This window comes from Otolemur garnettii, unplaced genomic scaffold (genome assembly GCF_000181295.1).
Source record: "Otolemur garnettii isolate 467f Iridium unplaced genomic scaffold, OtoGar3 scaffold00153, whole genome shotgun sequence".
NCBI classification, from domain to species: domain Eukaryota; kingdom Metazoa; phylum Chordata; class Mammalia; order Primates; family Galagidae; genus Otolemur; species Otolemur garnettii.
The window spans coordinates 950,712-951,339 of NW_003852548.1; positions in this window are offsets into that span (position 1 = coordinate 950,712).

The following is a 628-nucleotide window of genomic DNA, read 5'->3' on the forward strand; positions in this document are numbered from 1 at the left end:
ACAGCTTGAGGCTCTGTCTCAAAAAAAAAAAAAAAAGAAAGTACAGGCCACAAAGTTTCAGGGAAAGTTGAAAACTTCAGTGTATCCATGCTTTACCGTTAGCATTGTTTGAAATCAGATATACACCTATTAAAAGAACAGGGTACTCACCCTATAAAATACTATATCACAGGCCTCCTCCCATTTTAAGAAGTTAACAAGGACCCCGAGAGAACGGGGAGAATCAGAACTTACTAACCAACTAATATCACTGGGAAAAAGAAGAAAAAATATTTCAGAATGGGTGAGTAATAAATATCTTATTAGTTTCTCTCCCCCAGTCCATCTCTATTCTCCAGGTAACCAGGTGTGGATTAAAGACTGGAGCCTGAGCCCACTGAAACCACAGTAGAAAGGCCCCTACTTAGTGATCCTGTCCACACCAACAGCAATGAAGGTAGATGGCTTTCCTGCCTGGATACATCACTTGCATGTGAAACCAGCCAGTGATGAGGAGTGGATGGTCCAGTGACACCCAGAGCATCCCCACTGCCTTACCCTGAGAAAACAGACTACAGACCTGCCCTAGTCACACACCAGAAGCTGACTGGTCTACCCACAGCAAAAGCTTGGGGGTGAGCAGCAGCAG